Genomic DNA, 27,572 nt, shown 5'->3' with positions numbered 1-27,572 from the left:
TTTAAATGGGTAACACTCGAATTACAGATTTGAGAGTAAATACAAACTTGTCACCAACTATATAAGGAAACTCAATAACAGAACTTTTAAAGTACTCTGAACAACATAACTATTTAGATAAACAGCAGTTTACTATGAATGTACACCCTGGCTTTTGTAGATGGACTAGTCTAAGAATTCTGTACAGTGCAAAGTTGACAGACTTCCCATGAGTATAAAGCACATGCCCAACCTGTATTATATGATTTACTTTGTGTGCCTAGCCTTTAAAAGGACTCTATGCTCTTCAGTGTTAGTTGCCTCTTGGAATCCTGGGGAAACAGAAGGGCTGTCTTTGGCTGTCTCTTATATGCTGGTGTTTGATATACACATGATACTTCAACTTTTGATTTAAAATAATTTATTGGGGTCTGGAGTGATGGCTCAGTGGTTAAGAGTACTAACTGCTCTTCAAGAGGTCCCGAGTTCAAATCCCAGCAACCACATGATGGCTTACAACCATCTGTAATGAGATCTGATGTCTTCTTCTGCTGTGTGTGTGTGTGTGTGTGTGTGTGTGTGTGTGTGTGAAGACAGTTACAGTGTACTTACATATAAAATAAATCTTTGAAAAATAATTTACTGTAAACATTCACCTATTCAAGAAATAAATTCTCCCAGAGGTCCTGAGTTCAATTCCCAGCAACCACATGGTGGCTCACAACCATCTGTAATGAGATCTGATGCCCTCTTCTGGTGTGTCTGATGAAAGCTACAGTGTACTCCTATAAATAAATAAATCTTTAAAAACAAACAAACAAACAAAAAAACCCAAAGAAATAAATTTGAGCAGGGGATGATGACACACACTTTTAATCCCAGCAGAGGCAGGCTGATAAAAGTTTGAGGCCATCCTGGTCTACAGAGCAGGTTCCAGGACAGCCAGGACTACACAGAGAAACCCTGACTCAGACCCAATAAAAGAAGTACTTTCGAATGTCTGTGATATGAACTATAGTGGTATAATATATATAATGATGTAACTATAATAGTGTACTATAAAAGTCAAGTACAGACTTAATCTTTGCAGTCTTAGTGGAGAAAGCTTGGAAAACCATTTCTGTAAGTTGACAGGAGAGAGGGATTCCAAAAAGGCAAATTAGATTAACAAAACCCAAGTGCATCAAGCCAGGCTGTGTTCACTGACTTTTTTTTTTAAGGCATCAGTGTTATACACACCATTTTTTTTTAAGGTTTATTTATTTATTATATATAAGTACACTGTAGCTGTTTTCAGACACACCAGAAGAGGGCATCAGATCTCTTTACAGATGGTTGTGAGCCACCATGTGGTTGCTGGGAATTGAACTCAGGACCTCTGGAAGAGCAGTCGGGTGCTCTTAACCACTGAGCCATCTCTCCAGCCCCTATACACACCATTTTGAAAACTGTTTTTAGACTTTAAAATTTAGACTATCTAACAAGTTGAGTCCTGGGAATCAAAAAAAAATCATGTCCTCAGGCTTAGCGGCAAGCACCTTTACCAGATGAGTCAACTGCAGGATGAGAATTTTACAAAGGAGAAAGCCAAGTCCAACATTTAACAGAAGGCACTATAGTGGAACTAAGCATCCAGTGGTCATGAATGACCATGCACTTAGTCAAGGGACCTAGCTATGAAGCAACCCCCATGGTTATATTAAGTTAAAAAAAAATCCAAAGACTAAGCTACTATGCTCAAGATCAGACACCATGTCAAGATTCTGAATAAAATCAACTGGTCCGTTTTGACTCTGTAGAGCTAATTTAATCTTATTAAATATGAATGTGATAAACTTCTTTGTACATATACACTGTAACACATCTTGAAGTTTTAAGTTCTAAACACTGTATTTGTATGGTACTCCCACTTAATTTTTCACAATCTTGAAATCGAATGCTTAAAAAGCTCTTTACAAGTTGCATTAAAATGTGAAATCAAGATTCTTTCATTGGACAATCTGAAGGCAAGACAGGGCACCAGCAGCTCCACTGTTCCCAGACTGGGTCACAGACACACACCACCATGGTAGACTTTTACATAGGTGCTGAGGATCCATAGTTAGGCTTCAAAGGGAAACTGAAAGAAGCAGGATTGAAAAAAGCTATGCCTCAGGCTACTTGGGATCAATAGGTTCTTTGTGTGAAAGAAACTCATTTTGGTCCTGATCTTGTGCCAAGCACCAGTGAGGGCTGGGAAAAAAGTACAAATATAGCCTTAAGAGTTTGAGCACGAGGCTGGAGGGATGGCTCAGGGTTGAGAGCACTGACTGCTCTTCCAGAGGTCCTGAGTTCAATTCCCTGCAACCACATGGTGGCTCACAGCCATCTGTAATGAGATCTGATGCCCTCTTCTGGTGTCTGAAGACAGCTACAATATACGTCTACACAAAAAATAAATGTATCTTTAAAAAAAAAAAAAAGAGGGGGTTGGGGATTTAGCTCAGAGGTAGAGCACTCGCCTAGCAAGCGCAAGGCCCTGGGTTCGGTCCCCAGCTCCAAAAAACAGAAAAGAAAAAAAAAAAAAAAAAAAAAAAAGGAAAAAAGAGTTTGAGCATACACAGGCACACTAGGTAACAGTGCAAAAACAGGATGGAAGCATTAAACTACCGACAAAACATTAATAGTAACGTGGTCTCCATAACCAAGGTTCACAGGTATCGTCTTTATTCAACAACTATTTACCAAATGCCAGGCTCAGGCCATGTCCCTTGCCTGCAAAGTCCTCTGCTTCCAGGCCTGGCACTTGGTAAATATCCTGATGAGGGGTTGCAGAGTAAATGATGCTTTTCCCAGTGAAGGGATAATAGAACTGGGTGGGATGGAAATGAAGATAGAGTGACAGTCACTCACAAAAGTCAGAGGAGCCGTCGGATGTGCTCCCACTGAAGCATCAAAGGCACCTGCTGCTTGTGACTGCAGTTCCATCTTCTGACCCACGGGATGAGTTGGGCGTGGCACTTCCTTTAACTAAATGTCAATGTGTGCTGCCATTTCTATCTATAGATTTCAGAAAGAAACTAATTTTATTTTCTTTATTTGTAGAATACTTTCCTTTTCTTAAATTCAACTTGTTTGTACAAAAAAAGATCAGTCATGAAAGGAGGGAAGGGAAGACTAAGGCCATGGTTAAGAGGTAGGGTAAAATTCCTGGGTTCATTTTCCTATCTCGCACAAACAGAAAAGGAATCCAAAATGAAGGCTTACTCAACACACAAATTTTAATTTTATGTATACATAGTTCCTTTCAGCACCAGACTTTCCTTGCCAGTTAAGTTTGAAACAAGTAGAAGATTCAACATCTTTTTGTTTGCTTGTTTTTGTTTTTCAAGACAGGGTTTCTCTGGATAGCCCTAGAACTCTGTAGACCAGGCTGGCCTTGAATTCCGAGATTCAACTGCTTCTGCCTCCCCAAGTGCTGAGATGAAAGCCCTGTGCCACCACTGCCCGGCTAACATCATTAATCCCAGCATTTGGAAGGCAAAGGAAAGACAGATCTCTGAAGATGATGCCAACCCAGACGACACAGCCAGTACCTAGACAGCCAGGGGTACACAAAGAAATCCAGTCTCAAAACAAGACAAAGCCAAATAAACAAAAAGAATACCTAACACATTCTCAACCAAAGAACCCATTAGTCCTAAGACCTTGTCTAGAAGGAGGTGAATAAGGAACATTCCAAGTTAACTTATCAATGAGGAACGAGGTAAACACACATCCTATTAACAAGAAGATCAAGGGGTTGGGGATTTAGCTCAGTGGTAGAGCACTTGCCTAGCAAGCACAAGGCCCTGGGTTCGGTCCCCAGCTCCGGGGGAAAAAAAAAAAAAAAAGAAGATCAAATCCTCACTGCATGTCTGGTACCGTGACAGCCTCACTGCATGTTTGGTACTGTGACAGCCTGATTATCATTTGTCTAGCAGGGGGCTTTTTACTTTCATAAATTTTTCTGTTTCCTCCCAGTCCTATGTAATGCAGCATGGTGACATACTGGAATGAGATGAAAAATCTGAAAACAGTAATTTTTCTTTTACTATCTAAAACAGCAAGTATTGGACTTTCCTAAGGTAGAGGAATATGGGAGGATAGGTATATGGGTAGGATGAAATGACTTGTAATTTCATATGTTCTCACTAGTTAGTTATACCATACTGCACCATTTTTATCTCAAAAACTGCTTAAAAGAAAAAAAGTTGAACATTAAATACATCTTTAAGGAAATGGTAAAATCTAAAAGCAAAAAAAAAAAAAAAAAAACAACAAACCTGAACTACTTTCTTATGTCTTCTTCAACTTCCCTCCACCTTCAGTATTTACCTGGCCTTACAAGGGAGGCTCTTACAAGAAGGGAGATTCTGATAGGCAGCAGGACAGAAAGCACAGACAGGAAACAAATAAGAGCCTGGGGCCTCGGAGAGAAGGCTCAGCTAAGAGCACTCAGTGCTCTTGCAATGGACCTAGGCTCAGTTCCAGCACCCACATCAAGGGTTATAATCAACCTTCTATTCCCTGGGGCTCCAAGACTCTCTTCTGATGTCAGTAGGCACCAGAAATGTGCATGATGCACACATATACACACGGGTGCTCACACATATATACACACATATACACACAGGCGCTCACACACATATACATGAAAATGAATTTTAAAAAGATTGAATGAGGGGTTGGGGACTTAGCTCAGTGTTCAGTTGGAGGAGGGGTTGAAAGAAAGGAAATAAGGAGACTTCTGTACAGACCTCTATTATGTCTGAAAACCTTTTCTCAAGTTCCTTCCATTGTCCTATGTACTAACTGAACAACAGCATCTGTCCAACAAGGCCTATCATCCACCATACAATCACCTCCAACTACCAGTCTGTCTCTAGGAAAGGTCTGTGCTATTCCTAGGGCAGGCACTGGAATGGAAAGGATAACTGGGAAGGAGGCACAAGAAGGCCAAGCAACCGTGGGGTCCTGCAGCACAGGCTGCAGTTACATAAGCACCCATCTTTTCATTTCACACCATCCAACTAGAGAAATGAGTCATAAAGCTCTACAGATTCAAACACATCATCAGGTAAGAATGCAATTCTCCAAACAAGTAAGAGTGGCTGCTAAGCCATTAGCTGCACATACCTGCAGCTGAGCTCATAGATGAGAAGATCACAGAATAGCAAGTTCAAGGCCAGCTTAAACTACATGGTAAGACTCTTGTCTCAAAACAAATAAAGCCTCTAAAAATAAGTTCTATATAACTACCTTAATACATCTCTAACAGCATCCACACACATCCCCATTGTCTTATTAGTTTATTTTATCAAAAGCAGTAGGAGGTCAGCCTTAGGTAGGAAGACTAAATAGCTGACTAAATAGCTGAGACTAGCTACTAAATAGCTGAGACTAGCTTGGAGTACACAACGATCATTTTCAAAAAAAAAATAAGGAAGGGAAGGGAAGACAAGACCACAGTCAAGCCAAGAATATCTAACAGGTAGTCCCTTATTACTTGGACAAAATATTTTTAACTATTCATGTAAATGAGTGTTTTACCTACATGTATGTCTGTGCACCATGTATGTGCCTGTAGTTCACAAAACCCAGAAGAAAGCTACGAACCTACAAGGACATGAGTTATGAGATGGTTATGAGTCCTGGGAATCAAAACTGGGTCCTCTAGAACAGCAGCTCATGTTCTTAAATGTTGAGCCATCTCTTCAGCCCCCACAATTTTTCAGTTCATATGTCAATAAAACTGAAGACAAATGCAACTGTGTCACTGCCCTTGCAGTGCACACAATAAACTTACTTTTGGACTGGGAGAACAGCTTAATGACCAAGAGACTTGCTATCAAGCCTGACAGCCTGAGTTTGATCCCTGGAATCCACACAGTGCAAGGAGAGAACCATCTCCTGTAAACTGTCCTCTGACCTACACACAGTGCTGTACTATACATGCAGGCACACAAATCAATGTTCAAAACCAAAAAAAAAAAAAAAAAAAAAAAACCCAGTCCCCAGCTCCGAAAAAAAGAAAAAAAAAACAACAACAAAAAAAAAAAAAAAACCAGCATGGTAGCACATGCCTTTAATCTCAGCACTCGAGAGGCAGAGGATCTCTTGAGTTCAAGGCAAATTTGGACTACAGAACGAGTTCCAAACCAGCGAGGGATGCACAGTAAGACCCTACTTCAGCACACAAGCTCACACATAGGCACTCAATACTCTCAGCTCCCCAACTAAATGATGTTCAGAATGATGAACAAATTCACAGCACTAAGAAAAGTAATGTAGGAAGCTTGGAGGTGACTGACTGACAAGAGAGGAGCACTAAGTTCCACACTAGCTATATATCCTCCTGATGATGTCACATCCTAACAGCTGGGCCTGACATGGTTGCTTTAATTAAAAAAACAAAACAAAACAAAAACAAGCACTGCAAAAACTTCAGCACCACACAGGAAATGAGGTGAGAAAAATTTGATCTGATTCTCAAATTTGGGAAACTACCTAGTCCACTAATTAATAGCTAATAAAGAATGAATAAAATTAGTTTTCATGAGTATCACTTTCCAAATGGCCAATGAATTCATTAGACATAATTGCTTAAGTTGGATCTTACAACCAAGTATATGAGACTTAAAGTTATGTTAGGGCCAGAGTACCAGGAACACTTGAGACAGTACCTCCATGAATTTGGGAACCTTCCCATCAAAACCCAAACCTTGGCCTCAAAAGATAAAACAATCAAGGCTAAGAACAAAATAGGGGAGGAGACAGTGAAAAGAAAAATCAGGGCAATGAGGAAAAAGATAAAAGAGCCAAAACGGAAGAAGCAGGGTCCCCACAAACTTGGTCCATCTCCTTCTTTTCAGTTGAGGACAGTGAAGTTGAGTAATGCCAACATTCCTGAGAACAGGGACTCCCTAATCAACAAAACCCAGCAGGATCTCTACACCTGCTGGTTGAAAGGTATTTCCTAGGGTAAGCAGAAGTAGGGATGGGGGATGAAAGGCAAGAAAAGGTGAGGAGATAAATGGGGGAGGTGGGAATAGATGGGGGAGAGGGGTTTGAGGAGAGTGGGGATGGAAGCAGCAGCCAAGTGTAGCAGACTTTCCAAGCATTAAGAATGTCATTAGAGGGCTGGAGAGATGGCTCAGCGGTTAAGAGCACCGACTGCTCTTCCAGAGGTCCTGAGTTCAAATCCCAGCAATCACATGGTGGCTCACAACCATCTGTAATGGGATCTGATGTCCTCTTCTGGTGTGTCTGAAAACAACTACAGTGTACTCATGTAAAATAAATAAATAAATCTTTAAAAAAAAAAAAGACAATCACCAAAGAAGCCCACAAACACATTTATTTAGCATTCTGCTTTAAATATAAAACCCTGGATTATAGTGTAAAGAAGCCCAGTGACTGGGCCCTTCTATGTGACTCCTGGCCTATGTTCTTTAAAATGTTCTTAAGGGGCTGGGGATTTAGCTCAGTGGTAGAGCGCTTACCTAGGAAGCGCAAAGTCCTGGGTTCAGTCCCCAGCTCAAAATAAATAAATAAATAAATAAATAAAATAAAATAAAATGTTCTTAAAAATGTAAGGGAGAACAAACTTAACAAAACATGTTCCCGGTATGAAATTTACTGATTTTAACAGTAAATTAACTAACACACACACACACACACACACACACACACACACACACCCACCCCTTGGTAGCAAGGAGGAAAATTAATGTGAATTTTCATTGTTTCATGATATAATCACATTTTAGGGAGGGTTTGGTTTATCTTAGTCTGTTTTCTTTTTTTTTTTTTTTTTTCTTTTTTTCAGAGCTGAGGACCGAACCCAGGGCCTTGCGCTTGCTAGGCAAGTGCTCTACCGCTGAGCTAAGTCCCCAACCCCCTTAGTCTGTTTTCTAAGTAGTCTGGCTAATTAGTCGAGTCTGGCCTTGAATTCATAATCCTCCTGCCTTGGCCTTAAAGGTAGAAGACAAAGAATCCCTAGTGCCTGCTTCGTGCCTATCCCAGAGAACATCCCAGCCCACTGCTGCTTCTAGGAATAGAAGAAGAGTCCTTGGTTTGTTTGAGGGAAGTCCATCCTTCAGGGCCCCAATCAGGGGACTTTACCATGGCTTAAATGGGAATTCTTAGGTTCTCCCATTTATTGCCCACAAGTATAAAGTACTTCTTTTTTCTGGAGGTAGAACTATCAAATCTAGATAAAGTAACCAAGGGGGTGGGGGTGATGGTGGGGGTGGACCAGGAAGGGAATAAAAATCTGGAGTGGATAGATGATTGATAGACAGATAGATATAGACAGACGGACAGATGGACAGACAGACAAAGAGCTCAGTGGAGTATCCATCCAGGAACCACCCCTTCAGAGACTTCCACAAATACCACCAAGAGTCAATGTGGCAGAATTCTAACCACACTGAGCTGAATACACAGACCTGCCTAACACACAGGAGAAGGGAAGTCAAACCTCACACAGCAGCCTTCTCTCACACCTAGTTACAGAGAGTAGGAGCTAGCAGGAGGCAGAGTCTTACCCTGGCTCAGCCCGCACTGCACATTTTTGAACAGCATTCCCAGTCTCTCCCTTAATTAACAATATAGCTTGGGACAGGAGGAATGGGTCAGCAGGTAAGAGCAATGGCTACTCTTCAAAAGACCTAGGTTTGGGGTTGGGGATTTAGCTCAGTGGTAGAGCGCTTGCCTAGGAAGCACAAGGCCCTGGGTTCGGTCCCCAGCTCCAAAAAAAAAGAACCAAAAAAAAAAAAAAGACCTAGGTTTGAAATCCCAGCACGCATATGTGAGATGAGACTAAGAAAGATCTGTGGGCAAATCTTAGGCCTTACATGACATTTACTCTCTGGTTGCCCAGCATGCACACATTCCTCAACTCAGTCCACAGCACCACACAAACAAGGTGTGGTGGCCCATATCTGTAACATAAGCGCATTGGAGTAGAGGCAGAACCAATTCAGACATCCTTGGGTATATAGCAAAACCAGATTAGAATACCTAAGACTCCATTTTAAAAAAATTAGCTACACAGTTAATTTTCTCATAGAGCTACTTTGTTTTTGGAGACAAGTCTCATTATCTAACCCCAGATACCCTTGAACTCCAGAACCTCCTGGGCACCTCTGCTTCTCCAATGCTGACTAAAGAGTATGTTCCCACAACCAGCTTACTACAAGTGGTCTTTGAGAGTTTTGATCTTAAAAACACAAATAATTCACTGCTGTGCTACTCCCAAACTATTTTTCCTTTCCCCGCCCCTAGCAATCATGAGCTTGGCAAAATTAAGAGAAGAGGGAGAAAGGGGGGAGATGGTATCCTAGTACAAAGGTACCATACTTTGTATGTTATCTTGCTACATCCCCAGATCTGCACAAACAAACAGGACTGGACAGCAGGACTTCACAGGATACGGAGAGATCTAATTTTTATGAATATACAGCTATGGTGAGCATGGCAAACACACTCACAGCTGTTCAGGATGCCTAGAGGAGCATCCGTTAAGACCAAGGGCTTAGGACCAGCCTAGGCAACATAGGAAGATCCTTTCACAAAACAAAGCCATCACAGGACCAGTAGAAAGTCCTAACCATGACAATGGCATTAAACTAATTCCCTCTCTTAAGAACCTCCCCCCAAAATCCGTAATCTATTTAAAAAAAAAAAGAAAGAAAGAAAGAAAGAAAGAAAGAAAGAAAGAAAGAAAGAAAGAAGGAAAGCAAGCTTGTTACAAATCAGCACATGATAAAACTCAAGGCTGGGCCAGTCTACCGCTCCGTATTTCATCTAGGCACTCAATAGCTTAAGTTACTGATGTCTCCAATAAAAACCAAAGCAGAGTTTTACCATAAAGCATTGTAAAGTATATTCCAGCTAACACTCAGACCAAAAGGCATAATTACAGCAGAACTCCCAGACCCCAACAGGAAAGGGAGGTGCAGGAGCTCAGGTGCATGGCTTGGCTGAGTTTTTCATCGAGCCTCTGTCTCTCTGCCCTCCCCCACAGAACCCCAGAACCCCAGCCACAAAAATAACAACTAGGAAAGGAGGAGTAGAGAAACCTACTTGTCTAATCACAGTTATTCATCATGTAGCCAGTTCCTTTTTTTTTTTTGTTACTTCTTAGAGATGACCCAATTAGCCTCCAACTGCCCACTACAAAAGCATCTGATTCCCCCCCCCCCCCGACACCCACAAACTCCGTTTGGGGGTTGGGGGAAAGTAGGCCTGGCCGTCCTGGAACTCCGAGATTCACCTGCCTCCGCATGCACCACCACTGCCCAAACATCTGATTTTTATGATTGGCGGACACACACAAAACTTCAAACCCACTTCATTTTATCCATTGTTTTGTTGTTTTGTTTTGTTTTTTGAGACAGGGTCTCATTGTGTACAGTCTTAGCTGGCCTGGAATTCGCTATGCAGACCAAGCCTGCCCCTGCTTCTGGGGTGCTGACATTAAAAGCATGAGCTACCACACCCAGCTAAAAGCCTCTATTATTGAACAAGACATCCGACAGAAACAGGGAAAGAGGTCTGAAGGTACAGTTTGGCAGCTGAGCACTGTCTAACACAGGACAGACCCTGAGTTCCATCCCCACTACTACTGACTCTGAAAGATAACAAATACATGGGAGATCATAAGTTAGAAACCCAAGGAAATGTGACACACAGGACAAAGCACTAGGTACCTAGAGTTGAGCATCATCTGCCAAAATTCAGGTCTACTTGGAACTGTGACCTTATTTGGAAAGAGGTCTCTTTCAGGTGTAATCAGGCGAACTAAAACAAGGTCACGCTGAAATAGGGTGGGCCTTAACTATGTCCTTCTAAGGAAAGCAGCTGCACAGAGAGAAAGCTCTATGAAAAAGAGGCAGAAAACTGAAGTGGCACGGCTGTAAGTTACAAGAGTGAAGAGGAGAGCGTATCAATGGCAAAGCCTGCTAAGACATTTCATGAGCTCCAACCATGTTTTTGAGGCAGGGCATCTTTTATTTGAGCCACATTATGAACTCAAGTGGTCAGTTTCTTAAACAGTTTAACTCAGAATCTGAAACTGACAATTTTTCAAATAGTTACATCAAATTATTTTACTCCAGTTATGTTCTGAATGAATATTGTATCCACCTGTGAGGTCATAGCATCATGTAGAGGTTATTTGGGAAGTGAAAGTTCACTGATATAAGGAGATATTTGAAATGTAGACAATGCTTCATTTTATTAACAAAACCATTTCACCTGTACTACCCTCTAACCTCATAAGCAAAGTACATTATCCTCAGGATTAAAGATATATGCGTGAGTGGTACAACATTTATTTGCCTTGCATACAAGGGGCCTGGGGTTTCATCCTTGCAAAATGAACACACTCACACACCATCCATTTAAATACTGGATACTGTCAATGGTAGCAGAGACAGACACAGTCAAAGACACACACACACACCCCAATTTTTATTTGAAAACTTCTATTTAAAAAAATTGGGGGGCTTAGTGGTTAAGAACACTGACTGCTCTTCTAGAGGTCCTGAGTTCAATTCCCAGCAACCACATGGTGGCTCACAACCATCTGTAATGGGATCCGATACTCTCTTCTGGTGTGTGTGTGAAGACAGTTACAGTGTACTTGTATGTGATAAATAAATAAATCTTTTAAAAAAATATTTTATGGTTGGGTGGTGGTGGCACACACCCTTAAGGCAGAGGCAGATCTCTGAGTTCAAGGCTAACTTAGTCTACAGAGTGAGTTTCAGGACAGCCAGGGCTACACAGAGAAACTCTGTGTTGAAAAACAAAAACAAAATTTCATTATATTTTATGTATGTGGGTGTTTTGCTTACATGTACGTCTGTGTACCATAAGCATGCCTTCAGAGACCAGAAAATGTCCAGAACCAGAGTTACAGATGGTTGTGAACCACCATGCGGATGCTAAGGTCTTGAGGTAGAGAGAGAGTCAGTGTCCTTAAGCACTTAGCAATCTCTGAGATTTTTCTACTTTATTATTTCTATTATTGTACGAAATATTCCTATTATCATAAAATAAAACGCTGAGAGTTTCTACAGTATGCTATCAATACTCATGTACCTGGTTCACTCTGTTCATGTTGGAACATGGGACACATAGCAAGACTTTTGTTTCAAACCAGTAAAAATAATAAATGTGAAGGCTTAACGATTTTTTTAAGCCCTTGTTGGTCTGAATCTCACTATGCAGACCAGGCTTACCTCAAACTCAGAGAACTCCCTGACTCCTAAGTCTGGGATTGAAGACCTGTGCCACCATGCCCAGTCATTAACCTGAGTGATGTGACAATAACTGGTTTGCACCACAGTTTTGATCTGTGAAGTAGTTAGCTGTTTTACTCACCATCAGTGCAAACCCAGCACAGCAGTAAGTCAAACAAAGTGTTTCATGATTACAAGTAGTTTTAACCTAAGGAACCCTTAAAAGGGTCGCAGGAACTGCTAAGAGGTTTATACAGATTACACTTTCACAGGTCTGAGTAAACAATTACAAGGCTCCAGTCACCATCAAATGCTAATAATCACCCCCAAAGGCCTCCATCCCTTCTACAGCTTTAGAACATAACAGAAGTTACAGATACAAAAGTATTTGTTGTATACCTTTTCAGGAGCTACATACAGGGTGATGTACCAGTAAAGGTAAGTAAGTGCCTGTCTACCTGAAGCTTAGGTGAGAAGCTCAACATCAGACTATAAATATAAAGCCTGAGGTCCAGAAATGCCCTGCAAAGAGAGGCTCCTAAATGGGGAGAATGAACTCAAAACACTTTACAGCAAAGAAATGTTCAAATGTCTGTGAAGCACAGTATGAAGATGGAGTAGCCACCATCCCAGCATGCACAAGTCAAAATCATAATCTGCCCCAACAAGCACCCAGGAAAGAACCTAAATTTAGTGCCCCATCCCATGCAACCCAGGACTCGTTCTTCATCACCAGCTGAAACCCCTCCCTGATGTCAGAATGCTCCAGGCTTCAGCATGGTCCCCATCTAGTCCATCTATTCAGACTTCAAAAGCCTGTTAGAGCTCTCTAGATGAGAGTTCACAATTTTTTTTCAAGGCTCTAATCTTTCTGTATCTACTTCTCCCAAGGGAAATTTCTGGCCTCAGATAATAACTATTGAGTGTTTATTATGTGCCAGACACAGCTCTGGTGCTGAAGACAAGGGGGATAACAGAGTCCGGTTGCTGTTTGTTGTATGAGAAACACCCCATCTCCTCTCCTGTCCCAGACTTCAAATTTATTTCAGAGACTTTACTGAGCTCTAGAATTGGCTTGGTGTCCCTGAGAACTACTGACTTCCACTAGTCCTGCTGGTCAGGCTCCCACAACTTTAACCTCTGGACCCCCAAAAAAGATGCTAGGTAAGTACTTAAAATATTTAATATAAAGGAAAGGGAATATAAACTAACAGACAAACAGACAAGCATTTATACCCTGTACTGAGTATATTTTATGATCACCACATGGTTGTTGAGTTACAAGACAATCACACAACTACAAATTAATAAGCATGTTTCACTCATCCTTACTGTTCTCAACCTAACAGTCTCACAAACTAATAAATATATAATCTCTCTCCTCTTGATAAAATACATTATAAAATTTGGGACTACTGATTTTCATCGTATCATAACCTTTTTATCAACAGCAGAATGGATTCAACTAAATAATTCTTACAACTATTTTTTAATGTGGTCTTAGCCTCTTTTTTTTAAAGGTTTATTTTATATGAGTACACTATCTCTTTTCAGACACACCAGAAGAGGGCATCAGATCCCATTAAGGATGGTTGTGAGCCACCATGTTGCTGGGAATTGAACTCATAACCTCTAGAAGAACAGGCAGTGCTCTTAACCACTGAGCCATCTCTCCAGCCCCTATCTTAGTCTTTTAGATTGGAGAGATTTTACAAATGCTTTCTCAAAATTCTGATTTAATAAGACAAATCACTGAAGGCATGGACGTAACGCATGTCTTTACTAGCACTTGGGAGGCAGAGGCAAGTGGATGTTTGAGTTCGAAGTCAGCCTGATCTACAGAGCTAATTCCAGGACAGCCAAGGCTACACAAAGAAAGCCTGTCTCAAAAAACAAAAAACAAAATCAAAAAATAGCAACATGGGCTGGAGAGATGGCTCAGTGGTTAAGAGCACTGACTGCTTTTCCAGAGGTCTTGAATTCAAATCCCAGCAACCATATGGTGGCTCACAACCATCTGTAATGAGATGATGTCCTCTTCTGGAGTGTCTGAAGACAGCTACGGTGTAATTATATTAAATAAATAAATAAATAAATAAATAAATCTATCTAAAAAAAAAAAAAAAAAAACAAGCAACATAATTAAACATCTTGAGTTCAAGGCCAGTCTGGTCTACAAGTCCCAAGACAGACAAACCCTGTCTTAAAAGAACCACCCCAGGGGTTGGGGATTTAGTTCAGTGGTAGAGCAAGGCCCTGGGTTCGGTCCCCAGCTGGGGGGGGGGGGGGGAACCACCCCAAAGACAAAGAAAAGGTAAACTGGAGGGGGAAGGGGGTACACAGGTGGTGGTACATGTCTTTAAACCCAACACTTGGAAGGCAGAGGCAGATGGACCTCTAAGTTTGAGGCCAGCTTCACCCATCTACAGAGAGTTCCAGGACTGCCAGGGATACACAGAGAAACCCTTTGGGAGGTAGAAAGGCAACTGTATTCTATAAAAGAATGCCATGGAAGCCAAAAGCAGCATCAGGGGATCAACATGGCTCCCTAAAGCCAGTACTGTACAAGGAGGTAAAAGAGCAGTCAGCAGTCCTCTTACCCAGTGACCAACTCCAATGTCTAAGAAGTCTGCATTTCTTAAATGAGTTATGCAACAAGATTCAAACTTTAAAAAAGCATGGTCCCTGGGGGTTGGGGATTTAGCTCAGTGGTAGAGCGCTTGGCCCTGGGTTCGATCCCCAGATCTGAAAAAAAGGAAAAAAAAAAAAAAAAAAGCGTGGTCCCCATTCCTATTTCAGAACAGTTAATATGATACATCCTTTCATCACATATAAATCCATACAATATCATAGGACCATTTTCCCATCACTACTTAGCATATGTTTTGTGAATGCTTTAATTTAAATGTTTTCTCCTTCTACTTCATAACCTCTACAAATATTCTTAATAACAAACAGCTCTGGGAAGAATATAATGGGAAAATTGAGGGATGAGAGCCTCGAGTATTTCAAGAGTAGCCTAAGCAACATAGTGAGCTCTGTCTCTTAAACAAAGCAAACACCGGAATGCAAACCTGGAATTACTCAAATAGGATCTCGTGTAGCTCAGTCTGGCCTCAGTGACTATGTAGCTAATGACCTTGAACACCTCCTAATCCTGCCCCCACTTCCCAAGTGCTGAGATCACAAATACACACCACCAGCTCCTAAAATCAGACTTAAAACAAAACTAAGAATTAAGAAGATGCCAGCTATGGTCCCAGCACTCAAGACCCCTCCAGAAAAAAGAATTAGGAAAAATTAAAGATTTAAAAATTAAAAATTGGGGTTGGGGATTTAGCTCAGTGGTAGAGCACTCGCCTAGCAAACGCAAGGCCCTGGGTTCGGTCCCCAGCTCTGAAAAAAAGAAAAAAGAAGAAAATAAGTAAATAAATAAATAAATAAAATAAAAATTAAAAATTAAGAAAATGAGCTGGAATGCCGACTCAGCTATCAGAGTACTTGCTCCTCTTGCAGAGGACTTGGGTTTTATTCTCAGTTCTCAGCCTTCTGGCGTCTACAGGAACCAAGCACACATAGGTACACATATACATTCAAGCAAAATACTCATACCCATAAAATACTGGAAAAAAATTTTTAATTAAAAAAAAAACCAAAAATCTAAAAAGTTTTGTTCCATGCTAAAAGTTTTTAAATAATATGGCATAAAACTGGCCATGATGTCTCAGGCCTGAATCCTAGCACTTTGGAAGCTGAGGAAGGAGGATCACCAGAGGTTAGAGGCCAGCCTGGTCTGCATGGTGAATACCAGGACAGCCTGGGTATGATGGCCTTTTAAAAACTAAAGGGGACGGCACACCATATGGTCAAGTCCAGATAATAAAATCGAGAATATCTATTACCAATCCACTAATGCTAAAACCAAAGCCCACATAAAGAATTTAATCCAATTTGGTGACTGACATGAGCCAAATCTGTTGGGCAGAGAAAAACAATCCAATGAACAAACTAATAACTGCAGATACTACACTTCTAAAACAAAACTGTTGCGGCTCACACGGTAAGCCCTGGCCACACAGCCAGATGACAGTAGGTGATTGCAGACTGCTCATGCCTTTCTCAAAGCCACATTTAGAGCCGAGCCGTTAACTTTCCAGTAATACCAATGGATAATAGATTTTCTTAAATTATACTTGCATAGTGCAAGTCTGTGCATGGGTGGCAGAGGCCTTGAAGAAGTGCGTTTTCCCTTTTCCCAGAGGGGCTTCAGGGATCTAACAGGCTTGGTTGGCATCGAGTACCTGAACGTCCAGCCCAGCATCTTTAACTAAGTGAAATTAATAAATCTTCAGTACCTCCGTGCACCACTTCTTTTGAAAGAGTATCTTCTCTAAGTAAGCCTGTTTCTCCAGTGATCAATATAAATGCACCTGAATAATCCCAGAAATCATCCTCACTAATAGATGTGAAGTTTTGACTCTTAAAAACGAGACAAAACCACCATTATGCAGCCTTTGGGGAAAGGGAGGGTTTGAACAAAGTGTCATCTACAGGTAGACCAGGCTGTCCAGAGTGCTGGGATTAGAGAATATCCTACCACATCTGGTTTATTCTGCAACCTTATAAATCTAAGGCAATTTACCTGATCTCCCTTTCTCCCAAATCAGATATAACTAAGGCTATCAAACAAAGAAAAGCCTTTTTACAAAGCGTGCTTAAGGGGTACTCTGCACTACTCCAATTAAACAAATAAAGCTTTGATGTCAGCTCAGATGCTATATAAGAACTGTTTGTATCCAGTGGATGAGCTCATTCATGGAAGACACTGTCAAAGTTGCAAGTTAAATCTCCTGTGTAAAAAACGATCCTTTCGAAGAACCAGCAGATCAAATACAATCCTGACACTGGGACTATGACATTAAACCCAGGAGCAGGCAGCAGGTATGAGCACACAGTCCCAGAAAACCTACTTTTGACTTTCCAGACTCTCACCTTCTAAGAAAGATAGCACACTGTAGCAGTGAAATAAGTGCAGGCAGAACCCTACACCGACGTCTAGCCTCTCTAGATACACGGAGATCAGTGCCTTCCCAGTTGCACAGCATTCCTGCACAGGTCTGTGCAGGATCAATCTCCCTAAATCATATCAAGAAGCCAGAACCTAGTTCTGCTGTCTAGGGACTCAAAGCCCGTCTTTACATTTCCATCCCTGGCCAAACACCCAGTGTAAGACATTTTCTTTTTGCAATATGAAATACCTTCGAGAAGAATCCAGAAGACATCTTAATATGAAAACTAAAAGCCTCATCTTTAAATAAAGGCTGTTTCTCCCACCACCACTATAGCTTCACATGTAAAAACAAAACAAACTATTCAAAAACTGATTAATGCCTTCTCTGAGGACCACATTTAGTCTACACAGTGAAATGGAACTTTTCACAGCATTAACACTGCCATTTGCTCATCATGATGGACTGACTACATATTTTCTTAGTTAACAGTAAATCTCACAGGCTATACACAAAAAGGCTTGATTGCTATCAGATCGAAACATAACAATACAAAGTACTACTACTACCAAACCAACACTACAAATTATCTGAAATTTCAATATTCACGAACAAGTGTCTTTAATATACTTAGTTATAAATTCTACTAATTCTGGGCTGGAGAGATGGTTCAGGGGTTTGGCTGATCTTCCAAAGGGCCCGAGGTTCAGTTCCCAGCACCCACACGTCAGCTAATGACTCTTAACTCCAGTTCCAGGGAATCTGACACCTTCATATACACACAAAGACAGACATTCAGGCAAAATAGCATTGCACTAAACAATTAATTAAAATGAAGTCCCACTAATTCTCCTCTCAAAAATTCTGGCATAACCTCTTTAAAGACGAGCTGAGCACATATAGGGATGCTATTTTGGGATGCTAACCCTGTGGTTTAAAAAAACCTGGAAAAAAATGTTCAGTTCGAATGTATCAAAAGGTCAAAAGCTAAGCTGCAGTTCCCCAGGGGAACCCGAGGCAGTGGAGACACGCAAAGGCTAGGCCACCCTCTGAGTGCTCTGGGCAGGACGTCCCCTCCCTGCACGGTGGCATCAAGAGAACCCAGGAGCCCGGCCCGTTTTCCTCTACACTGGTCGCCAGAGCCGGCCTTTGTTTTCAGCCCCGGCGCGGACGGCGCGGTCCTGGCTGACAAAGGCGGGCATCGCCATCTTGTCGCGGCGGCCGGACGCGGCGCCCATTCATTTGCGGGCGCTTGAGGCCAGTAACACCCGCAGCCAAGGGAGCTGGGAAGCTCAGTAGCGGTAGGCCCGCACCCGGCAGGGGTGATGGCCGAATCCGAGAGACCCGCCCCGTGTCCGCTCCCCTCGCGCCCAGCCGGGTCCCACGCCCCGCAGGAAGGCGCGGTCCGGAGGGCAGAGCTGGGCTTTTGTTCCCGCGGGGACCGGGCCCCGAGAAGCGCCTGCGGCGCGCCGAGCATCCCCGCCTTGGCAACCCATTCAGGCTCGAACATACGACCCGGGCCCCAGCCCTGCATCCCGTTCCCTTCCTGAAACTCAGGACCACCTCCTGGGCCCGGCATCAGGGCCTAGACCACCCCCAACAGCCTCGATCCTTTAGAATCATGGGTCTGGGAACCGATTCCCGACACTGGGCTTTGAACCCAAGACCATGCACCGGCCAGGTCCCGCATCCGGAATCCAGCTTTGAACCCAGAACCCCAGCCCGGAATCCCAGATCCGGCTTTGAATCCAGGACCTCCACCCGGGTTGCCGCATCTCCGATCCGGCTGATGTCCCGCACCCCGGATGAGGCCTTGAGGCTAAGACCCCGACCCCGGCCCGCGCCCGAGCCCGAGCCCGCACCCCGGCCTAGGCGGCTCCACCCCACCCCTCACCCCGGGACCCCGGGACCCCGGGACCCCGGGACCCCAGCTCCGCCGCCCACCCAGCACACCCGGGGATCGCCCGCCCCACCCTGAAGAGCAGGATGAAGCCGGCGGCCGATGACTCCTGGGCGGGAAGAAGAACCGCAGGGCCCGGCCCAGCCCCAGGCAGGCGCCGCTCACGGACCCCAGCCGCGCTCACCTCGACCTCGCCTGGTCTGGCGCCCACGCCGCCGCCTGGTCGTCGCGCTCGCGGCCTGCGGGCAGGAGCCGGCGAGGCTGGTCGGGTCCGCGCGGCGGCTGTTCCAGTCCCAGCCCCGCTGCCCTCGCCGCCCGCGCCCGCCACCGCCGCCGCCGCCGCCGCCGTCGCCGTCCGCCCCTCAGACGCCTCCAGCCATCAGGATGGGCGCGGCGGCCCCTGTCTGCAGCCTCGGGAAACCCCACGTCGCGTCACCGCGCACGGGCGGCGTGCGCGTGCCGCTCTTTCCGCCCCGCCTCTCCTTCCCTCTGCGCGTGCGCGAGCGCCTTAAAGGAGCCGTGATTTTCCCCACCTCACCCCACCCCACATACACCTAGCAAGGGTCTTCCAGGGGCGCTGCCAGCCTATCGGCCTCGGTGGCCTCTGACTCTATCCTGCTGGAGTCGGCTCCTGTGCCATGTGCCCCAAACCAGAGGACGGTGTGTCCTGCCTAAGTGTCCAGCCGGGGAGAGCGGAAAAGCGTGCGTGAGCGGCCTAGCCGGGCCTGGACGGCTGGGGAAGGGGGACAGGAATAGCCAGGTGGGACAGGAAGGTCGTCAAGATTAACCACCAGAGTCTTTTAAGACATGCGATTCGGTCTGGTCCATCTTGCCTATCTGTCCACCCACCTTCGACTAATAGGACTCCTGCCACACTGACTTTTTCACTCCCATTCTGCCCTTTCCAAAACCAGCTTAGTACCGCTCTTGTTTCCTCTTGGCCTGCGCTAGTCTCTCTTAAGCAAGAGCCACAACTCTTTGGGGGGCCTAGCCACCACGTTGGCTTCTGGGAGCTGGCACCTCTCCATGCTTGCTACTGAGGAGGCTTTCCTTTCACACTCAATACCTTCCATTCTTGTTAGCTTCTGTGCACCTTGCAGCCTTTCCTCGAAGCCGGTTCCTCCTTGAAGCAGCCTTTGGGTGGTCTGTACACTTTCCCCTCCCTGCCTTGGACGCTTCCTGCCAGTCCATAAAAATGTCCCTGTCATTTTTCAGGCTTGACAGTTGCCTCATATGCTGTCCCTTTGCCAGCCCTGATCTGATGCCTTATTTCAAGTGGGCAGTAGACGTGAGGATCCAGGTGTTGGGTATTCATTGCTACTAAAGTATCATTGCTGAGCATACAGCCTGAGGGAAAACATATAATGTATATGAACACACAAACAGTCATATGGACATTTGTATCTGTTTTTCTTGAGCACACTTATTGTATCCTCTCTCCAAAATTCTGCAGGGTTCGTTCATATTCTCTTCCTTGCATGTTGAGTAACCTGCTTTGAGAGTAAGAAACCTGTTTCCAGGGGCTGGGGATTTAGCTCAGTGGTAGAGCGCTTACCTAGGAAGCGCAAGGCCCTGGGTTCGGTCCCCAGCTCCGAAAAAAAAGAACCAAAAAAATAAATAAATAAATAAATAAATAAATAAATAAATAAATAAATAAATAAATAAAAGAAACCTGTTTCCAGTTATCTCAAATATTATAACCACCATTGCTATCATCCCATCCTAGGGCCTCTGACCCCTGGGACTCTAGGTTCTAAACTCCATCTGTTCAAGACTTGACTCTCTTTTACCTGTAGCCCTTGACAGTTCCATCATCCCACTCTCTCACAATAAAAGTCCAGAGTCCTTCCCTTCTCACCATCCTCTCCACTGTCCCTGTGACTCCAACTTCCCAGAAGGGTCTATTCCATAACCTTGTGAAGGCCAGACCTTTGATGCTGTCACTTCTGCACAGATGTTCCCAGGCCTTTGGTGGCCCAGTCCCGAGAGAATGTCCCTTCATTCCTCAAGGGTAGCCTATTCCCAGTGGCCTTGCCCTGCTCATTTCCTACTTCACTGTGACTCCGGTGAAGACTTCCTCACCCACCATACACACCTTACCCCAGAGGATCCCAGAGAATGTTTATGGTCTGAGAAAAAGATATCTAAGTGGTGTTCTGAGTTCCAAGTGAGAGGGCCACGACCCAGCAACCAGAGCAAAGCCTGGGAGAAGAGTGGGAGGGATAAGATGTCTGCCAGTCCCTGCTGGTTCAAAAGAGGGTGGAGCTAGAGGAATGTGAACAGCTGGGTAACCAGGAGACATCTGGGCCCCACAAAGAAGGGTTGGGGCACGGAGTACACACCAGTACCTTTTGAAATTTAGAGGGTCAGGACTTCTGAGTATTGTCAGGTGATCTCAGGGTTGTTTTTTTTTTTTTTTTTTTTTTGGAGCTGGGGACCGAACCCAGGGCCTTGCGCTTCCTAGGTAAGCGCTCTACCACTGAGCTAAATCCCCAGCCCCTGATCTCAGGTTTTAAGGTTCAAACTCCAGCAGGCCTATGCCCACCCTTCAGAACCTCCCTGGTGAAGGACTTAAAGTAGAAATGAGAGCGAGGAAGAGGTAGTACAAATAGGAAACAGACAGAGGCAGTTAGCCTGAAGTATACAAGGCAAGTTATCTCTCTAGAGCCCTCAGACACTCTTAGGTCTCATAAGTGAAGATGAAGGCAGGGAGGGTGCAGACTGGGCCAGAGGTTAGGCTCTGGAGCTCCCCTGTTCCATAAGCTGCCTCCCTGCTCCCAGTTATGGCCAGCCCATGAGCAAGGTCCCTTATGAGGACATTGAGCCTAACATGGCTGATATGGTTGGACTGTTGGTTTAGAGACAGGGTCTTGTTATGCAGCCCAGGCTAACCTAGAGTTTGGGATCCTCCTGCTTCAGCCTCCTCAGACTTTGAGATTTAGCCTCTGTACCTCCATATAACTGTGATCTGTGACCTTTCAGGGTGGGGCAGAGCCTTCCCTGGAACGTGCCCCATGGTGCTTGCTGAGGTAATCGTTTTTTGTGTTTATGGACAGGGTGTCAGGGGCAAAGTTGAGGGGAAGGAAGGAAGAAGAGGAGGGGCTGACCCCTGATTCTCAGATCCCTAGCTAAAGTTTCAGGTTGCCACATGGCCTCACCCCAATCTGATATGTGCACACCCCAGGCAGCAGAGAGAGACCTCTGGCCCTGGACCTTGGTCAGTCTCCAGCCTGCTCCAACTAGAAGCCTGCTCAGAAGATGATAAGAAGATAGCTTTTCCAATTGTATCCCAAAGTCTCTGAAGCTCCTTCATCCACCCCCACTCAGCTTAGGCCTCTTGTGATTTTTGGCTCCTGCGCTGCCTCCCAGTCCCCTAGTTGGACACAAACTTCTTCAGGGATCCCTGCCTCTAGACCAGGGCTCAGGCCTCTCCTGATTTTTCAGGCACACTCCCTTCTCAGGAAATATCTCAGAAATCAGCTGGCAAGTCCAAAGCCACACCCAGTCAGATGCAACCAGCCCTGGGGCCCATCAGCCGTGGCTGCAGGGCTGAGCAGGGCTCCAGGGTGGAGGCACTGCCCAGGGGCTGGCTCAGTGCCCAGCCTTCACTAAAAACCCAGGGAGCATGGATGTATAATTCAAGTGCCCCTCCCCCATCTGCTCTTTAGCAGGAAATGGCCTAACAGGAAAGTAGGTCTTCTTAAATCTGAATTATTCAAACAATCTAGGCATGTGACGGGGACCCAGAGCAAGGCAGTGGGTCCAGCCAGGCTTTGAAGAGGTTTGAAACACCAAGGAACATTTCTAGATTTCCAGATCTGGTTAAAAAAAGGGGGGGGGGGGCAGAATAGTGACCAGTAAAGTCCCTTTGTCCTGGCCTGGATTCAGGCCCTGTAGGCATCCATTCCTGTCCTGCTGAGCACTGCCTAGTTTCTCCACCACACAGCTACCCCATCATCACTTCCAGTAAGTGAGACTGCAGCCTGCCCCAGCCTCCACAGCCCAGAACCCCAAGAAGAGGAAGGAAAGAGAGGAGGGACATGTGACAGTGTCCAGGGACTCAGAATGTAGGTGACAGGGATGAAAGTGCTAATTAGTTCCTGTGGGCTTCCAAAGGCGTGGCTTGGTGTAAGAATGGGGCCATGGCTCTTGAGGAGACCCTCATCCTCCCTTCACCCCCTTAGCACACTTATCCTCACCATCTCGGCTAAGGTAACCTGGGCAGACCCATGCAACCCACAGTCCTAACCTCCTGTGGCACATTTATCCCCAAGGAAGGGACATGGCGGGAGCAGGGAGGTGGTCTTTGTAGACTGGCCAGGATCCTTAAAGAACCCTCAGTCCCTTCCCAGTCTCACCAGATTGGATTGGATCCCTGCCTATTTCATTTTACCAGGCTGCAAACTCTCGTCCTTCTGGTCACTAACTAACCTTTGATCACTATCCAGTCTCCATTATCCAGGTACCAAAATGAGATGGACGTGGAAAGGTTATCTAGCAGTGCCTGGTGAACCAGTCACGATGGGAATCCCATGGCTTTCACTGGGAAGGCTAAGTCTAGACGAAGCCAGCTTGGCCTTCATGGAAAGCCACTGTCCCAAAAATAAAACAGGTGCTGACCAACAGTTCAGTGGCTAAAAGTGCTTGCCACACAAGCCGGACACATACAAATGGGAGGAGAAAACTATAAAGGTGTCCTCTGACTTCCACAAGTGCTTAGGCAGGTCTGGGGTGAAGGCTGAAGTCCCTTATCAATGAGTATGGGCATAGTGTTGCCTCCACTTAAGTCAGAAACCTGGGAAGAAGCCAGATGACTTCCTGGAAGAAGCAACAAGTATGTTTTTTTTTTCTGGGATTTGTGGAAGGGTGCATCACCCTGAGTTATATTGTGTGTATGAACCTCTTGGCCTATGTAGTATCCTGGTTGCCCTTAGGGAAACCTCCACAAGGGACTCCCCGATACCATCTTCCTTTAAACTCTCTAATGAAGGAGGCAGCTATGAGCAGAAAGAGCAGGGGCCCAAACATCTATGTTGAAACAGTGATAATCAAGCCAACAAGAACACAATCTTGAACCATCTCGTATACAAAGCAATTGACTTGGAAAATAGTTCATTAACAGACATCTGGACAATGCGGGTAAGCTGGGTCCAGGTGTTCCATGAGGCTGTTGGGGTTCCACTCTGCCTACCCATGTTCCTCTGTGTGATATCTCCCTCTGCCAGATAAGGAAATCACTCACTACTGTGAACTCTGCCTTCTGGTCACCCCAGCTTGGCACTGCAGTATTCAGAGGCATCTGAGATGTCTGTGAAAGCAAGACACTTCAGGCTTCCTTCAGATTTCAAGGGACCCTCATGGCAGAAAGCTGGAGGCTACCATCAGCTCTGTTTAGATAACACAAAGTTTCCAGCCCAAAGGATGGAACTGTTTCCTGTCACCAGGCAGGAGGAAAACGCTGCTCAAAAGAGGAGAAAAAAAAAACCAAAAAAACAAACAAACCCACAACCAATCTTCCTGAAACTAGAATTTGGAATTATGCATGGTGGTATATGCCTATAATCCCAGGACTCAAAAGGCCAGGCAGGGGAGTGACTATGAATTCAAATCCAGCCTGGTCTACATAGCCAATTCCAGGCCTTCATAAATGTCCAAATGAGACCTTGTCTTAAAAAAAAAAAATCAAAACCAAGGGTCTAGAGAGATGGCTCAGCTGTTAAGAACCTATTAGCTGTTCTTCCAGAGGACCCAGGTTCAATTCCCAGCATCCACATGGCAGCTCACAACTGTCTGTAACTCAAATTCCAGTGAATCTGACATCGATACACAGACATACTTTTAGGCCAAACACCAATGCACATTGAAATCCAAAACCAAAAGAAAACATAGTACTTCAGAATTTGGAGAGCTGTTAAACTACGTCTAGGAGTCTTTTTTTGTTTGTGGGACTATATGGGTGAAGGTCAATTTGCCTGGAGTTTCCTGCTTTAGTTGCTGCCCAATGCAGGAGTTATTAGGGCAGCTCTGGACACTGGCTTGTCAGAACGTCCAGTTAGTTCTGGGAGGGACAATTGATATAAACATAATTTCAAGATCCCTGTACTGTTCAGTTCTGCCTAATAACTTGAGCAAGCTAGGGCTCCCTTTCCCCAGCTTTGGGCCCCAGCTCAACATCTAGACATCCTTTAAGGCATATCTGGGAATTCTGGGGCCACCACGGCTCCCACCTTCCCAATGGTCGGTCCCCAGTCCTATTTCTTGCCCAGCCTGGAAAAGCAATTTAAACAAAGACCACAGTTGTTTTCTTGGACTTCCTCTGTTTCCTGCAGGCCACGGGTTCTGGCCTGATGGGACAGTTGGCGACCATACCCTGGGTACATACTCTGTGAGAAAGAATGGGTGGCGCTGTGACAGAGGTCAGAGGTCAGAGTATACCCAGACGCTGACATACACACAGATGAGGGGACTTGAGAGAACAGGATGGATGTAGGGTGCAGGCCTCAGTGTCCAGAGATGAGGCCTGATGGGTGGTGAAGCAGACTGGTCCAGGGGCAGTTCTTAGCCCTGAGACAATTTGTGGCTCCCTGACAAAACGTTTCCTCCCTCCACAAGTGTTACTTACAGACCTAGGCATGCACAGGAATGGAGAAACAGACATACTGTTGGCCATACTTGCTGAACCAAGGAGCCTAATATGGACCCTGAGGTCATGATAGCTTGTCTAGAGCAAAGGAGCTTCCTAGGTTCTGAGTTGCTAGGTGCAGGCCCCTGCCTCCAGCTATTTTCTCTGCCTAGAGCCTTGCCTGGGGGAAGGGAGTTCCTGACATCCTGGGGACTCTTTTCCCAGCAGATGGCACCCTGGGACTCACTATCTTGAGACTAGGCTCTTCCAAGGCCTGCTAGGTAAACATCTCACACCTGTGGCTGTGGCAGGGCAGGCAAGCCACCTAACTATCAATGTTTCCATGGAGTCGGGCTCCTTAGGGTTCTGGCTAAGGGGCCACAGGGATTGTTGCTGGCACTGAGGTTTTCCCAGACTCCTGTTCACAGCCCTGCTAGGCCCACCGGGTATGTATGGACTGTGTACCTGAACATGCCCTTCTACAGCAGGAAACTAGCTGAGGTCACTGGACAAGACATTGCACAGTGCTATCAGAGCCATTTCCATTGGCGGGGGGGGGGGGGGCGCGGGGGCGGTGTGCAGTAGTGTATGAGGTACAATGGGCCCAGGGCCCATAGCAGGTATGGTTCTGGCCACAGTGTTTTCCGTTCATAGAGTCCTGAATTCCCCTTAGGCTGAATATCTGCACACCACATTCTTTCTAACAGAAAGTCACCCCAGTTTACCAGATTGACCCTCCCCGAGGTAGATTCTGGGTTGCAGCCTTCTAGCCTCAGTGAACCCAGACTTGATATCCTGCTCTCCCCACCACGCCCATGCCCCTCCTTCCCTCCCCCTCCCCTGCCTCAGCTCCAGGCATGGAGGTTCCCACAAAGAACCTCCACAGGACTCACATGGACTCCTGGACTTAACCAGAAGGGAGAGAGAGGCCTCAAATATTTCTATTGACTCAATTTCCCAACTTTACCTTTTTTTTTTTTTTTTTTTTTTTTTTTTTTATGTGGAAAGGGCTGGAGAAATGGCTCGGCAGTTATAAGCACTGGCTATTATTCATCCTGAGGACCTGGGTTTGGTTTTCAGCACTCACATGGTGGTTTATAACCTTCTGTAACTCCAAATCCAGGGAATCCAACACCTTCTTCTGGCCTCTATGGGCGCCAGATACCCATGGTGTACACACATATTTTTGTTTTATTTTTGTCTTTTGAGAGATTCCTTTGTGTAGTAGTCCTAACTGTCTTGGAACTCAGAGTTCCACCTGCCTCTGCCTCCTGAGCGCTGGGATGAAAGGCTCATGCCGGGGCTGGGGATTTAGCTCAGTGGTAGAGCGCTTACCTAGGAAGCGCAAGGCCCTGGGTTCGGTCCCCAGCTCCGAAAAAAAGAACCAAAAAAAAAAAAAAAGAAAGAAAGAAAGGCTCATGCCAGCGCTGCCTAGCAAAATGTGCTGTGTTTTATTTATTTATATGTTTATTTAAGAAAGTATGCCTCGTGTATCCAAGGCTGGCCTGTCAGTATGAGGTCAGCGATGACCTTGAGCTCCCAATCCTCCTGCCTCTGCCCTCCAAAGCTGGGATTAAAGGATATATCACCACATCCATTTTTTTTTTAATTAAAAAAAAATTGAGACAGGATTTTTGTTTTGGTTTGGCTTGGTTTGAAGTTTTACCTCCCAAGTACTGGAATTCAAGGTGTGTCACACCACCAATAGCTTTGAGACAGCTTAGCTTTGAGCTCATGAGGCCTCTCCACTGCATCCACGTCACTATTCTTTCTGTCTTTCTGTCCAGCTA

The 27,572-nt window shown here is 45.0% G+C and overlaps 1 protein-coding gene across 10 annotated transcripts in view; it reads right to left on the bottom strand.

The window, feature by feature from the left end:
- Gnb1 (G protein subunit beta 1) overlaps positions 1–19,486 on the bottom strand; it is a 66,712-nt gene extending 47,226 nt beyond the window's left edge. For 5 of the 10 annotated variants that reach the window (XM_063287153.1, XM_008764335.4, XM_063287154.1 and 2 more), the window contains exon 1: positions 19,345–19,486. The gene's annotated coding sequence lies outside the window, so the exon portion shown is untranslated. The remainder of the gene's footprint in view (positions 1–19,344) is intronic. The other 5 variants (XM_039109260.2, XM_006239517.5, XM_039109261.2 and 2 more) reach the window with 1 other exon arrangement.
- Between the last annotated feature and the right edge of the window lie 8,086 nt (positions 19,487–27,572).

The sequence above is a fragment of the Rattus norvegicus genome, chromosome 5 (assembly GCF_036323735.1).
Source record: "Rattus norvegicus strain BN/NHsdMcwi chromosome 5, GRCr8, whole genome shotgun sequence".
Taxonomy (NCBI): Eukaryota; Metazoa; Chordata; class Mammalia; order Rodentia; family Muridae; genus Rattus; species Rattus norvegicus.
The sequence above is the reverse complement of the archived record's forward strand: the minus strand, read 5'-3'. Positions and strand labels throughout refer to the sequence as shown.